We start from the raw sequence: 16,516 nt of genomic DNA, 5'->3' as shown, positions 1-16,516 counted from the left end.
TAGTCACTCATGCCTACAAAAGCCTTATTACTCGGTTTAAATGCCTTTATAATGCCATTATTGAATTTATTTTGAATTTTTTTTTACATTTTTTGATTAAAACAGATTCTAATACATTGTTTATCTCGGGAAACATGGAACGAAAGCCATCCATTGTCATGAAAACATCATTTATAGTCACTAATGCCTAGAAAAGCCTTATTACTCGATTTAAATGCCTTTAAAATCCCATTATTGAATTTATTTTGAATTATTTTTACATTTTTTGATTAAAACATATTGTAATTGATTGTTTGCCTCGGGAAACGTGGAGCAAAAGCCATCCATTGTCAAGAAAAGTTCATTTATAGTCACTCATGCCTACAAAAGCCTTATTACTCGGTTTAAATGCCTTTATAATCCCATTATTGAATTTATTTTGAATTTTTTTTACATTTTTTGATTAAAACAGATTGTAATAGATTGTTTATCTCGGGAAACGTGGAGCAAACGCCATCCATTGTCAAGAAAAGTTCATTTATAGTCACTCATGCCTGCAAAAGCCTTATTACTCGGTTTAAATGCCTTTATAATCCCATTATTGAATTTATTTTGAATTTTTTTTACATTTTTTGATTAAAACAGATTGTAATAGATTGTTTATCTCGGGAAACATGGAACGAAAGCCATCCATTGTCAAGAAAAGATCATTTATAGTCACTCATGCCTAGAAAAGCCTTATAACTCGGTTTAAATGCTTTTATAATCCCATTATCGAATTTATTTTGAATTGTTTTTACATTTTTTGATTAAAACAGATTGTAATTGATTGTTTGCCTCGGGAAACGTGGAGCAAAAGCCATACATTGTCAAGAAAAGTTCATTTATAGTCACTCATGCCTAGAAAAGCCTTATAACTCGGTTTAAATGCTTTTATAATCCCATTATTGAATTTATTTTGAATTGTTTTTACATTTTTTGATTAAAACAGATTGTAATTGATTGTTTGCCTCGGGAAACGTGGATCAAAAGCCATCCATTGTCAAGAAAAGTTCATTTATAGTCACTCATGCCTAGAAAAGCCTTATTACTCGATTTAAATGCCTTTATAATCCCATTATTGAATTTATTTTGAATTGTTTTTACATTTTTTTGATTAAAACATATTGTAATTGATTGTTTGCCTCGAGAAACGTGGAGCAAAAGCCATCCATTGTCAAGAAAAGTTCATTTATAGTCACTCATGCCTACAAAAGCCTTATTACTCGGTTTAAATGCCTTTATAATCCCATTATTGAATTTATTTTGAATTTTTTTTACATTTTTTGATTAAAACAGATTCTAATACATTGTTTATCTCGGGAAAAATGGAACGAAAGCCATCCATTGTCAAGAAAACATCATTTATAGTCACTCATGCCTAGAAAAGCCTTATTACTCGGTTTAAATGCCTTTATAATCCCATTATTGAATTTATTTTGAACTTTTTTGACATTTTTTGATTAAAACAGATTGTAATTGATTGTTTGCCTCGAGAAACGTGGAGCAAAGGCCATCCATTGTCAAGAAAAGTTCATTTATAGTCACTCATGCCTAGAAAAGCCTTATTACTCGGTTTAAATGCTTTTATAATCCCATTATCGAATTTATTTTGAATTGTTTTTACATTTTTTGATTAAAACAGATTGTAATTGATTGTTTGCCTCGGGAAACGTGGAGCAAAAGCCATCCATTGTCAAGAAAAGTTCATTTATAGTCACTCATGCCTAGAAAAGCCTTATTACTCGATTTAAATGCCCTTATAATCCCATTATTGAATTTATTTTGAATTGTTTTTACATTTTTTGATTAAAACATATTGTAATTGATTGTTTGCCTCAGGAAACGTGGAGCAAAAGCCATCCATTGTCAAGAAAAGTTCATTTATAGTCACTCATGCCTAGAAAAGCCTTATTACTCGATTTAAATGCCTTTAAAATCCCATTATTGAATTTATTTTGAATTTTTTTTACATTTTTTGATTAAAACATATTGTAATTGATTGTTTGCCTCGGGAAACGTGGAGCAAAAGCCATCCATTGTCAAGAAAAGTTCATTTATAGTCACTCATGCCTACAAAAGCCTTATTGCTCGGTTTAAATGCCTTTATAATCCCATTATTGAATTTATTTTGAATTTTTTTTACATTTTTTGATTAAAACAGATTGTAATAGATTGTTTATCTCGGGAAACATGGAACGAAAGCCATCCATTGTCAAGAAAAGATCATTTATAGTCACTCATGCCTAGAAAAGCCTTATTACTCGGTTTAAATGCCCTTATAATCCCATTATTGAATTTATTTTGAATTATTTTTACATTTTTTTATTAAAACATATTGTAATTGATTGTTTGCCTCGGGAAACGTAGAGCAAAAGCCATCCATTGTCAAGAAAAGTTCATTTATAGTCACTCATGCCTAGAAAAGCCTTATTACTCGATTTAAATGCCTTTATAATCCCATTATTGAATATATTTACATTTATTTTTACATTTTTTGATTAAAACAGATTGTAATTGATTGTTTGCCTCGGGAAACGTGGATCAAAAGCCATCCATTGTCAAGAAAAGTTCATTTATAGTCACTCATGCCTAGAAAAGCCTTATTACTCGATTTAAATGCCTTTATAATCCCATTATTGAATTTATTTTGAATTGTTTTTACATTTTTTGATTAAAACATATTGTAATTGATTGTTTGCCTCGGGAAATATGGAGCGAAAGCCATCCATTGTCAAGAAAAGTTCATTTATAGTCACTCATGCCTAGAAAAGCCTTATAACTCGGTTTAAATGCCTTTATAATCCCATTATTGAATTTATTTTGAATTGTTTTTACATTTTTTGATTAAAACAGATTGTAATTGATTGTTTGCCGTGGGAAACGTGGATCAAAAGCCATCCATTGTCAAGAAAAGTTCATTTATAGTCACTCATGCCTAGAAAAGCCTTATTACTCGATTTAAATGCCTTTATAATCCCATTATTGAATTTATTTTGAACTGTTTTTACATTTTTTTATTAAAACATATTGTAATTGATTGTTTGCCTCGAGAAACGTGGAGCAAAAGCCATCCATTGTCAAGAAAAGTTCATTTATAGTCACTCATGCCTACAAAAGCCTTATTACTCGGTTTAAATGCCTTTATAATCCCATTATTGAATTTATTTTGAATTTTTTTTACATTTTTTGATTAAAACAGATTCTAATACATTGTTTATCTCGGGAAAAATGGAACGAAAGCCATCCATTGTCAAGAAAACATCATTTATAGTCACTCATGCCTAGAAAAGCCTTATTACTCGGTTTAAATGCCTTTATAATCCCATTATTGAATTTATTTTGAACTTTTTTGACATTTTTTGATTAAAACAGATTGTAATTGATTGTTTGCCTCGAGAAACGTGGAGCAAAGGCCATCCATTGTCAAGAAAAGTTCATTTATAGTCACTCATGCCTAGAAAAGCCTTATTACTCGGTTTAAATGCTTTTATAATCCCATTATCGAATTTATTTTGAATTGTTTTTACATTTTTTGATTAAAACAGATTGTAATTGATTGTTTGCCTCGGGAAACGTGGAGCAAAAGCCATCCATTGTCAAGAAAAGTTCATTTATAGTCACTCATGCCTAGAAAAGCCTTATTACTCGATTTAAATGCCTTTAAAATCCCATTATTGAATTTATTTTGAATTTTTTTTACATTTTTTGATTAAAACATATTGTAATTGATTGTTTGCCTCGGGAAACGTGGAGCAAAAGCCATCCATTGTCAAGAAAAGTTCATTTATAGTCACTCATGCCTACAAAAGCCTTATTACTCGGTTTAAATGCCTTTATAATCCCATTATTGAATTTATTTTGAATTTTTTTTACATTTTTTGATTAAAACAGATTGTAATAGATTGTTTATCTCGGGAAACATGGAGCAAAAGCCATCCATTGTCAAGAAAAGTTCATTTATAGTCACTCATGCCTGCAAAAGCCTTATTACTCGGTTTAAATGCCTTTATAATCCCATTATTGAATTTATTTTGAATTTTTTTTACATTTTTTGATTAAAACAGATTGTAATAGATTGTTTATCTCGGGAAACATGGAACGAAAGCCATCCATTGTCAAGAAAAGATCATTTATAGTCACTCATGCCTAGAAAAGCCTTATTACTCGGTTTAAATGCTTTTATAATCCCATTATCGAATTTATTTTGAATTGTTTTTACATTTTTTGATTAAAACATATTGTAATTGATTGTTTGCCTCGGGAAACGAGGAGCAAAAGCCATCCATTGTCAAGAAAAGTTCATTTATAGTCACTCATGCCTAGAAAAGCCTTATAACTCGGTTTAAATGCCTTTATAATCCCATTATTGAATTTATTTTGAATTGTTTTTACATTTTTTGATTAAAACAGATTGTAATTGATTGTTTGCCTCGGGAAACGTGGAGCAAAAGCCATCCATTGTCAAGAAAAGTTCATTTATAGTCACTCATGCCTAGAAAAGCCTTATTACTCGATTTAAATGCCTTTATAATCCCATTATTGAATTTATTTTGAATTGTTTTTACATTTTTTGATTAAAACATATTGTAATTGATTGTTTGCCTCAGGAAACGTGGAGCAAAAGCCATCCATTGTCAAGAAAAGTTCATTTATAGTCACTCATGCCTAGAGAAGCCTTATTACTCGGTTTAAATGCCTTTATAATCCCATTATTGAATTTATTTTGAATTTTTTTTACAGTTTTTGATTAAAACAGATTGTAATAGATTGTTTATCTCGGGAAACATGGAACGAAAGCCATCCATTGTGAAGAAAAGATCATTTATAGTCACTCATGCCTAGAAAAGCCTTATTACTCGGTTTAAATGCTTTTATAATCCCATTATTGAATTTATTTTGAATTTCTTTTACATTTTTTGATTAAAACAGATTGTAATTGATTGTTTGCCTCGGGAAACGTGGAGCAAAAGCCATCCATTGTCAAGAAAAGTTCATTTATAGTCACTCATGCCTACAAAAGCCTTATTACTCGGTTTAAATGCCTTTATAATCCCATTATTGAATTTATTTTGAATTTTTTTTACATTTTTTGATTAAAACAGATTGTAATAGATTGTTTATCTCGGGAAACATGGAACGAAAGCCATCCATTGTCAAGAAAAGATCATTTATAGTCACTCATGCCTAGAAAAGCCTTATTACTCGGTTTAAATGCTTTTATAATCCCATTATCGAATTTATTTTGAATTGTTTTTACATTTTTTGATTAAAATAGATTGTAATTGATTGTTTGCCTCGGGAAACGTGGAGCAAAAGCCATCCATTGTCAAGAAAAGTTCATTTATAGTCACTCATGCCTAGAAAAGGCTTATAACTCTTTTTAAATGCCTTTATAATCCCATTATTGAATTTATTTTGAATTGTTTTTACATTTTTTGATTAAAACAGATTGTAATTGATTGTTTGCCTCGGGAAACGTGGAGCAAAAGCCATCCATTGTCAAGAAAAGTTCATTTATAGTCACCCATGCCTAGAAAAGCCTTATTACTCGATTTAAATGCCTTTATAATCCCATTATTGAATTTATTTTGAATTGTTTTTACATTTTTTGATTAAAACATATTGTAATTGGTTGTTTGCCTCAGGAAACGTGGAGCAAAAGCCATCCATTGTCAAGAAAAGTTCATTTATAGTCACTCATGCCTAGAGAAGCCGTATTACTCGGTTTAAATGCCTTTATAATCCCATTATTGAATTTATTTTGAATTTTTTTTACATTTTTTGATTAAAACAGATTGTAATAGATTGTTTATCTCGGGAAACATGGAACGAAAGCCATCCATTGTCAAGAAAAGATCATTTATAGTCACTCATGCCTAGAAAAGCCTTATTACTCGGTTTAAATGCCCTTATAATCCCATTATTGAATTTATTTTGAATTATTTTTACATTTTTTTATTAAAACATATTGTAATTGATTGTTTGCCCTCGGGAAACGTGGAGCAAAAGCCATCCATTGTCAAGAAAAGTTCATTTATAGTCACTCATGCCTAGAAAAGCCTTATTACTCGGTTTAAATGCCTTTATAATCCCATTATTGAATTTATTTTGAATTCTTTTTACATTTTTTGATTAAAACAGATTGTAATTGATTGTTTGCCTCGGGAAACGTGGAGCAAAAGCCATCCATTGTCAAGAAAAGTTCATTTATAGTCACTCATGCCTAGAAAAGCCTTATTACTCGGTTTAAATGCCTTTATAATCCCATTATTGAATTTATTTTGAATTTTTTTTACATTTTTTGATTAAAACTGATTCTAATACATTGTTTATCTCGGGAAACATGGAATGAAAGCCATCCATTGTCAAGAAAACATCATTTATAGTCACTCATGCCTAGAAAAGCCTTATTACTCGGTTTAAATGCCTTTATAATCCCATTATTGAGTTTATTTTGAACTTTTTTGACATTTTTTGATTAAAACAGATTGTAATTGATTGTTTGCCTCGGGAAACATGGAGAGAAAGCCATCCATTGTCAAGAAAAGTTCATTTATAGTCACTCATGCCTAGAAAAGCCTTATTACTCGGTTTAAATGCTTTTATAATCCCATTATCGAATTTATTTTGAATTGTTTTTACATTTTTTGATTAAAACAGATTGTAATTGATTGTTTGCCTCGGGAAACGTGGAGCAAAAGCCATCCATTGTCAAGAAAAGTTCATTTATAGTCACTCATGCCTAGAAAAGCCTTATAACTCGGTTTAAATGCCTTTATAATCCCATTATTGAATTTATTTTGAATTGTTTTTACATTTTTTGATTAAAACTGATTGTAATTGATTGTTTGCCTCGGGAAACGTGGATCAAAAGCCATCCATTGTCAAGAAAAGTTCATTTATAGTCACTCATGCCTAGAAAAGCCTTATTACTCGATTTAAATGCCTTTATAATCCCATTATTGAATTTATTTTGAATTGTTTTTACATTTTTTGATTAAAACACATTGTAATTGATTGTTTTCCTCGAGAAACGTGGAGCAAAAGCCATCCATTGTCAAGAAAAGTTCATTTATAGTCACTCATGCCTAGAAAAGCCTTATTACTCGGTTTAAATGCCTTTATAATCCCATTATTGAATTTATTTTGAATTTTTTTTACATTTTTTGATTAAAACAGATTCTAATACATTGTTTATCTCGGGAAAAATGGAACGAAAGCCATCCATTGTCAAGAAAACATCATTTATATTCACTCATGCCTAGAAAAGCCTTATTACTCGGTTTAAATGCCTTTATAATCCCATTATTGAATTTATTTTGAACTTTTTTGACATTTTTTGATTAAAACAGATTGTAATTGATTGTTTACCTCGAGAAACGTGGAGCAAAGGCCATCCATTGTCAAGAAAAGTTCATTTATAGTCACTCATGCCTAGAAAAGCCTTATTACTCGGTTTAAATGCTTTTATAATCCCATTATTGAATTTATTTTGAATTTTTTTTACATTTTTTGATTAAAACATATTGTAATTGATTGTTTGCCTAGGGAAACGTGGAGCAAAAGCCATCCATTGTCAAGAAAAGTTCATTTATAGTCACTCATGCCTAGAGAAGCCTTATTACTCGGTTTAAATGCCTTTATAATCCCATTATTGAATTTATTTTGAATTTTTTTTACAGTTTTTGATTAAAACAGATTGTAATAGATTGTTTATCTCGGGAAACATGGAACGAAAGCCATCCATTGTGAAGAAAAGATCATTTATAGTCACTCATGCCTAAAAAAGCCTTATTACTCGGTTTAAATGCTTTTATAATCCCATTATTGAATTTATTTTGAATTTCTTTTACATTTTTTGATGAAAACAGATTGTAATAGATTGTTTATCTCGGGAAACATGGAACGAAAGCCATCCATTGTCAAGAAAAGTTCATTTATAGTCACTCATGCCTAGAAAAGCCTTATTACTCGGTTTAAATGCCTTTATAATCCCATTATTGAATATATTTACATTTATTTTTACATTTTTTGATTAAAACATATTGTAATTGATTGTTTGCCTCGGGAAACGTGGAGCAAAAGCCATCCATTGTCAAGAAAAGTTCATATATAGTCACTCATGCCTAGAAAAGCCTTATTACTCGATTTAAATGCCTTTATAATCCCATTATTGAATTTATTTTGAATTGTTTTTACATTTTTTGATTAAAACATATTGTAATTGATTGTTTGCCCCAGGAAACGAGGAGCAAAAGCCATCCATTGTCAAGAAAAGTTCATTTATAGTCACTCATGCCTAGAGAAGCCTTATTACTCGGTTTAAATGCCTTTATAATCCCATTATTGAATTTATTTTGAATTTTTTTACAGTTTTTGATTAAAACAGATTCTAATACATTGTTTATCTCGGGAAAAATGGAACGAAAGCCATCCATTGTCAAGAAAAGTTCATTTATAGTCACTCATGCCTAGAAAAGCCTTATAACTCGGTTTAAATGCCTTTATAATCCCATTATTGAATTTATTTTGAATTGTTTTTACATTTTTTGATTAAAACAGATTGTAATTGATTGTTTGCCTCGGGAAACGTGGATCAAAATCCATCCATTGTCAAGAAAAGTTCATTTATAGTCACTCATGCCTAGAAAAGCCTTATTACTCGATTTAAATGCCTTTATAATCCCATTATTGAATTTATTTTGAATTGTTTTTACATTTTTTTATTAAAACATATTGTAATTGATTGTTTGCCTCGAGAAACGTGGAGCAAAAGCCATCCATTGTCAAGAAAAGTTCATTTATAGTCACTCATGCCTATAAAAGCCTTATTACTCGGTTTAAATGCCTTTATAATCCCATTATTGAATTTATTTTGAATTTTTTTTACATTTTTTGATTAAAACAGATTCTAATACATTGTTTATCTCGGGAAAAATGGAACGAAAGCCATCCATTGTCAAGAAAACATCATTTATAGTCACTCATGCCTAGAAAAGCCTTATTACTCGGTTTAAATGCCTTTATAATCCCATTATTGAATTTATTTTGAACTTTTTTGACATTTTTTGATTAAAACAGATTGTAATTGATTGTTTGCCTCGAGAAACATGGAGCAAAGGCCATCCATTGTCAAGAAAAGTTCATTTATAGTCACTCATGCCTAGAAAAGCCTTATTACTCGGTTTAAATGCTTTTATAATCCCATTATCGAATTTATTTTGAATTGTTTTTACATTTTTTGATTAAAACATATTGTAATTGATTGTTTGCCTCGGGAAACGTGGAGCAAAAGCCATCCATTGTCAAGAAAAGATCATTTATAGTCACTCATGCCTAGAAAAGGCTTATAACTCTTTTTAAATGCCTTTATAATCCCATTATTGAATTTATTTTGAATTGTTTTTACATTTTTTGATTAAAACAGATTGTAATTGATTGTTTGCCTAGGGAAACGTGGAGCAAAAGCCATCCATTGTCAAGAAAAGTTCATTTATAGTCACTCATGCCTAGAAAAGCCTTATTACTCGATTTAAATGCCTTTATAATCCCATTATTGAATTTATTTTGAATTTTTTTTACAGTTTTTGATTAAAACAGATTGTAATAGATTGTTTATCTCGGGAAACATGGAACGAAAGCCATCCATTGTGAAGAAAAGATCATTTATAGTCACTCATGCCTAAAAAAGCCTTATTACTCGGTTTAAATGCTTTTATAATCCCATTATTGAATTTATTTTGAATTTCTTTTACATTTTTTGATTAAAACAGATTGTAATAGATTGTTTATCTCGGGAAACATGGAACGAAAGCCATCCATTGTCAAGAAAAGTTCATTTATAGTCACTCATGCCTAGAAAAGCCTTATTACTCGGTTTAAATGCCTTTATAATCCCATTATTGAATATATTTACATTTATTTTTACATTTTTTGATTAAAACATATTGTAATTGATTGTTTGCCTTGGGAAACGTGGAGCAAAAGCCATCCATTGTCAAGAAAAGTTCATATATAGTCACTCATGCCTAGAAAAGCCTTATTACTCGATTTAAATGCCTTTATAATCCCATTATTGAATTTATTTTGAATTGTTTTTACATTTTTTGATTAAAACATATTGTAATTGATTGTTTGCCTCAGGAAACGTGGAGCAAAAGCCATCCATTGTCAAGAAAAGTTCATTTATAGTCACTCATGCCTAGAGAAGCCTTATTACTCGGTTTAAATGCCTTTATAATCCCATTATTGAATTTATTTTGAATTTTTTTTACATTTTTTGATTAAAACAGATTGTAATTGATTGTTTGCCTCGGGAAACGTGGAGCAAAAGCCATCCATTGTCAAGAAAAGTTCATTTATAGTCACTCATGCCTACAAAAGCCTTATTACTCGGTTTAAATGCCTTTATAATCCCATTATTGAATTTATTTTGAATTTTTTTTACATTTTTTGATTAAAACAGATTGTAATAGATTGTTTATCTCGGGAAACATGGAACGAAAGCCATCCATTGTCAAGAAAAGATCATTTATAGTCACTCATGCCTAGAAAAGCCTTATTACTCGGTTTAAATGCTTTTATAATCCCATTATCGAATTTATTTTGAATTGTTTTTACATTTTTTGATTAAAATAGATTGTAATTGATTGTTTGCCTCGGGAAACGTGGAGCAAAAGCCATCCATTGTCAAGAAAAGTTCATTTATAGTCACTCATGCCTAGAAAAGGCTTATAACTCTTTTTAAATGCCTTTATAATCCCATTATTGAATTTATTTTGAATTGTTTTTACATTTTTTGATTAAAACAGATTGTAATTGATTGTTTGCCTCGGGAAACGTGGAGCAAAAGCCATCCATTGTCAAGAAAAGTTCATTTATAGTCACCCATGCCTAGAAAAGCCTTATTACTCGATTTAAATGCCTTTATAATCCCATTATTGAATTTATTTTGAATTGTTTTTACATTTTTTGATTAAAACATATTGTAATTGGTTGTTTGCCTCAGGAAACGTGGAGCAAAAGCCATCCATTGTTAAGAAAAGTTCATTTATAGTCACTCATGCCTAGAGAAGCCGTATTACTCGGTTTAAATGCCTTTATAATCCCATTATTGAATTTATTTTGAATTTTTTTTACAGTTTTTGATTAAAACAGATTGTAATAGATTGTTTATCTCGGGAAACATGGAACGAAAGCCATCCATTGTCAAGAAAAGATCATTTATAGTCACTCATGCCTAGAAAAGCCTTATTACTCGGTTTAAATGCCCTTATAATCCCATTATTGAATTTATTTTGAATTATTTTTACATTTTTTTATTAAAACATATTGTAATTGATTGTTTGCCCTCGGGAAACGTGGAGCAAAAGCCATCCATTGTCAAGAAAAGTTCATTTATAGTCACTCATGCCTAGAAAAGCCTTATTACTCGGTTTAAATGCCTTTATAATCCCATTATTGAATTTATTTTGAATTCTTTTTACATTTTTTGATTAAAACAGATTGTAATTGATTGTTTGCCTCGGGAAACGTGGAGCAAAAGCCATCCATTGTCAAGAAAAGTTCATTTATAGTCACTCATGCCTAGAAAAGCCTTATTACTCGGTTTAAATGCCTTTATAATCCCATTATTGAATTTATTTTGAATTTTTTTTACATTTTTTGATTAAAACTGATTCTAATACATTGTTTATCTCGGGAAACATGGAACGAAAGCCATCCATTGTCAAGAAAACATCATTTATAGTCACTCATGCCTAGAAAAGCCTTATTACTCGGTTTAAATGCCTTTATAATCCCATTATTGAGTTTATTTTGAACTTTTTTGACATTTTTTGATTAAAACAGATTGTAATTGATTGTTTGCCTCGGGAAACATGGAGAGAAAGCCATCCATTGTCAAGAAAAGTTCATTTATAGTCACTCATGCCTAGAAAAGCCTTATTACTCGGTTTAAATGCTTTTATAATCCCATTATCGAATTTATTTTGAATTGTTTTTACATTTTTTGATTAAAACAGATTGTAATTGATTGTTTGCCTCGGGAAACGTGGAGCAAAAGCCATCCATTGTCAAGAAAAGTTCATTTATAGTCACTCATGCCTAGAAAAGCCTTATAACTCGGTTTAAATGCCTTTATAATCCCATTATTGAATTTATTTTGAATTGTTTTTACATTTTTTGATTAAAACAGATTGTAATTGATTGTTTGCCTCGGGAAACGTGGATCAAAAGCCATCCATTGTCAAGAAAAGTTCATTTATAGTCACTCATGCCTAGAAAAGCCTTATTACTCGATTTAAATGCCTTTATAATCCCATTATTGAATTTATTTTGAATTGTTTTTACATTTTTTGATTAAAACACATTGTAATTGATTGTTTTCCTCGAGAAACGTGGAGCAAAAGCCATCCATTGTCAAGAAAAGTTCATTTATAGTCACTCATGCCTAGAAAAGCCTTATTACTCGGTTTAAATGCCTTTATAATCCCATTATTGAATTTATTTTGAATTTTTTTTACATTTTTTGATTAAAACAGATTCTAATACATTGTTTATCTCGGGAAAAATGGAACGAAAGCCATCCATTGTCAAGAAAACATCATTTATATTCACTCATGCCTAGAAAAGCCTTATTACTCGGTTTAAATGCCTTTATAATCCCATTATTGAATTTATTTTGAACTTTTTTGACATTTTTTGATTAAAACAGATTGTAATTGATTGTTTACCTCGAGAAACGTGGAGCAAAGGCCATCCATTGGCAAGAAAAGTTCATTTATAGTCACTCATGCCTAGAAAAGCCTTATTACTCGGTTTAAATGCTTTTATAATCCCATTATTGAATTTATTTTGAATTTTTTTTACATTTTTTGATTAAAACATATTGTAATTGATTGTTTGCCTAGGGAAACGTGGAGCAAAAGCCATCCATTGTCAAGAAAAGTTCATTTATAGTCACTCATGCCTAGAGAAGCCTTATTACTCGGTTTAAATGCCTTTATAATCCCATTATTGAATTTATTTTGAATTTTTTTTACAGTTTTTGATTAAAACAGATTGTAATAGATTGTTTATCTCGGGAAACATGGAACGCAAGCCATCCATTGTGAAGAAAAGATCATTTATAGTCACTCATGCCTAAAAAAGCCTTATTACTCGGTTTAAATGCTTTTATAATCCCATTATTGAATTTATTTTGAATTTCTTTTACATTTTTTGATTAAAACAGATTGTAATAGATTGTTTATCTCGGGAAACATGGAACGAAAGCCATCCATTGTCAAGAAAAGTTCATTTATAGTCACTCATGCCTAGAAAAGCCTTATTACTCGGTTTAAATGCCTTTATAATCCCATTATTGAATATATTTACATTTATTTTTACATTTTTTGATTAAAACATATTGTAATTGATTGTTTGCCTCGGGAAATGTGGAGCAAAAGCCATCCATTGTCAAGAAAAGTTCATATATAGTCACTCATGCCTAGAAAAGCCTTATTACTCGATTTAAATGCCTTTATAATCCCATTATTGAATTTATTTTGAATTGTTTTTACATTTTTTGATTAAAACATATTGTAATTGATTGTTTGCCTCAGGAAACGTGGAGCAAAAGCCATCCATTGTCAAGAAAAGTTCATTTATAGTCACTCATGCCTAGAGAAGCCTTATTACTCGGTTTAAATGCCTTTATAATCCCATTATTGAATTTATTTTGAATTTTTTTACAGTTTTTGATTAAAACAGATTCTAATACATTGTTTATCTCGGGAAAAATGGAACGAAAGCCATCCATTGTCAAGAAAAGTTCATTTATAGTCACTCATGCCTAGAAAAGCCTTATAACTCGGTTTAAATGCCTTTATAATCCCATTATTGAATTTATTTTGAATTGTTTTTACATTTTTTGATTAAAACAGATTGTAATTGATTGTTTGCCTCGGGAAACGTGGATCAAAAGCCATCCATTGTCAAGAAAAGTTCATTTATAGTCACTCATGCCTAGAAAAGCCTTATTACTCGATTTAAATGCCTTTATAATCCCATTATTGAATTTATTTTGAATTGTTTTTACATTTTTTTATTAAAACATATTGTAATTGATTGTTTGCCTCGAGAAACGTGGAGCAAAAGCCATCCATTGTCAAGAAAAGTTCATTTATAGTCACTCATGCCTATAAAAGCCTTATTACTCGGTTTAAATGCCTTTATAATCCCATTATTGAATTTATTTTGAATTTTTTTTACATTTTTTGATTAAAACAGATTCTAATACATTGTTTATCTCGGGAAAAATGGAACGAAAGCCATCCATTGTCAAGAAAACATCATTTATAGTCACTCATGCCTAGAAAAGCCTTATTACTCGGTTTAAATGCCTTTATAATCCCATTATTGAATTTATTTTGAACTTTTTTGACATTTTTTGATTAAAACAGATTGTAATTGATTGTTTGCCTCGAGAAACATGGAGCAAAGGCCATCCATTGTCAAGAAAAGTTCATTTATAGTCACTCATGCCTAGAAAAGCCTTATTACTCGGTTTAAATGCTTTTATAATCCCATTATCGAATTTATTTTGAATTGTTTTTACATTTTTTGATTAAAACATATTGTAATTGATTGTTTGCCTCGGGAAACGTGGAGCAAAAGCCATCCATTGTCAAGAAAAGATCATTTATAGTCACTCATGCCTAGAAAAGGCTTATAACTCTTTTTAAATGCCTTTATAATCCCATTATTGAATTTATTTTGAATTGTTTTTACATTTTTTGATTAAAACAGATTGTAATTGATTGTTTGCCTAGGGAAACGTGGAGCAAAAGCCATCCATTGTCAAAAAAAGTTCATTTATAGTCACTCATGCCTAGAAAAGCCTTATTACTCGATTTAAATGCCTTTATAATCCCATTATTGAATTTATTTTGAATTTTTTTTACAGTTTTTGATTAAAACAGATTGTAATAGATTGTTTATCTCGGGAAACATGGAACGAAAGCCATCCATTGTGAAGAAAAGATCATTTATAGTCACTCATGCCTAAAAAAGCCTTATTACTCGGTTTAAATGCTTTTATAATCCCATTATTGAATTTATTTTGAATTTCTTTTACATTTTTTGATTAAAACAGATTGTAATAGATTGTTTATCTCGGGAAACATGGAACGAAAGCCATCCATTGTCAAGAAAAGTTCATTTATAGTCACTCATGCCTAGAAAAGCCTTATTACTCGGTTTAAATGCCTTTATAATCCCATTATTGAATATATTTACATTTATTTTTACATTTTTTGATTAAAACATATTGTAATTGATTGTTTGCCTTGGGAAACGTGGAGCAAAAGCCATCCATTGTCAAGAAAAGTTCATATATAGTCACTCATGCCTAGAAAAGCCTTATTACTCGATTTAAATGCCTTTATAATCCCATTATTGAATTTATTTTGAATTGTTTTTACATTTTTTGATTAAAACATATTGTAATTGATTGTTTGCCTCAGGACACGTGGAGCAAAAGCCATCCATTGTCAAGAAAAGTTCATTTATAGTCACTCATGCCTAGAGAAGCCTTATTACTCGGTTTAAATGCCTTTATAATCCCATTATTGAATTTATTTTGAATTTTTTTTACATTTTTTGATTAAAACAGATTGTAATTGATTGTTTGCCTCGGGAAACGTGGAGCAAAAGCCATCCATTGTCAAGAAAAGTTCATTTATAGTCACTCATGCCTAGAAAAGCCTTATTACTCGATTTAAATGCCTTTATAATCCCATTATTGAATTTATTTTGAATTGTTTTTACATTTTTTGATTAAAACATATTGTAATTGATTGTTTGCCTCAGGAAACGTGGAGCAAAAGCCATCCATTGTCAAGAAAAGTTCATTTATAGTCACTCATGCCTAGAGAAGCCTTATTACTAGGTTTAAATGCCTTTATAATCCCATTATTGAATTTATTTTGAATTTTTTTTACAGTTTTTGATTAAAACAGATTGTAATAGATTATTTATCTCGGGAAACATGGAACGAAAGCCATCCATTGTGAAGAAAAGATCATTTATAGTCACTCATGCCTAGAAAAGCCTTATTACTCGGTTTAAATGCTTTTATAATCCCATTATTGAATTTATTTTGAATTTCTTTTACATTTTTTGATTAAAACAGATTGTAATTGATTGTTTTCCTCGGGAAACGTGGAGCAAAAGCCATCCATTGTCAAGAAAAGTTCATTTATAGTCACTCATGCCTACAAAAGCCTTATTACTCGGTTTAAATGCCTTTATAATCCCATTATTGAATTTATTTTGAATTTTTTTTACATTTTTTGATTAAAACAGATTGTAATAGATTTTTTATCTCGGGAAACATGGAACGAAAGCCATCCATTGTCAAGAAAAGATCATTTATAGTCACTCATGCCTAGAAAAGCCTTATTACTCGGTTTAAATGCTTTTATAATCCCATTATCGAATTTATTTTGAATTG

Source organism: Theobroma cacao, chromosome 3 (genome assembly GCF_053813885.1).
Source record: "Theobroma cacao isolate CCN51 chromosome 3, ASM5381388v1, whole genome shotgun sequence".
NCBI lineage: Eukaryota > Viridiplantae > Streptophyta > Magnoliopsida > Malvales > Malvaceae > Theobroma > Theobroma cacao.
This window is presented reverse-complemented; position numbering follows the sequence as displayed.